Source organism: Dipodomys spectabilis, unplaced genomic scaffold (assembly GCF_019054845.1).
Source record: "Dipodomys spectabilis isolate Male_0828 unplaced genomic scaffold, ASM1905484v1 ptg000425l, whole genome shotgun sequence".
NCBI classification, from domain to species: Eukaryota; Metazoa; Chordata; class Mammalia; order Rodentia; family Heteromyidae; genus Dipodomys; species Dipodomys spectabilis.
In genome coordinates, this window is record NW_024871102.1 from 95,312 (window position 1) to 95,981 (window position 670).

The 670-nt window shown below is 36.1% G+C and overlaps 1 non-coding gene across 1 annotated transcript; it reads right to left on the reverse strand.

The window, feature by feature from the left end:
- Positions 1-355: 355 nt before the first annotated feature.
- LOC122097699 lies at positions 356-462 on the reverse strand. Its single transcript, XR_006145567.1, has one exon. It is a non-coding gene; the product is annotated as a U6 spliceosomal RNA (small nuclear RNA).
- Positions 463-670: the final 208 nt, after the last annotated feature.

The following is a 670-nucleotide window of genomic DNA, read 5'->3' on the forward strand; positions in this document are numbered from 1 at the left end:
AACAAATTGGGCGATGCCATTCTTTCTTATGGAGGCATAGAATTTCATTGGTATAAATAGCACATTTTCTTGATCTATTTATCTGATGAGGGGCATCGGGGTTGGTCCTATATCTTAGCTATCTTAAACAATGCTGCAATAAATATAATTGTGCTGGTAGTTTTAGTACCGTCTTGTTTGTGATATTTTGGGTAAATGCCCAAAAGTGGGATTGCTGTGTCATAGGGGAGTTCTATGTGGAGTCTTTTGAGGAACCTCCATACTACTTTCTAAAGTGGTTGAACAAGTTTATACTCCCACCAAGAGTGCAGTACAGTTCCCTTGTGGCCACATCCCCTCCTGCATCTGTTGTTGTAAAAGTATGGAATGGTACAGGAATTTGTCTGTCATCCTTGCGCAGGGGCCATTCAAATCTTCTCTGTATCGTTCCAATGTTAGAGTACGTGATGCTGAATGGAGCATAGAACATGTTTTATATATAAAGTGTAATTGATTTTCTTAAACTAGACAATTCAACAAAAAGTAAGTTTAAAAAAATTTTCATGAAATTTTAGAGCCATGTACTTCTTACATAAGCACACATTTAAGAATAAAGTAAAGATTGACATGTCAAAAACAAAATAATTCCAGATATTTGTTGTTCAAGAGATGTGTAGGAGGAGGAATTCAA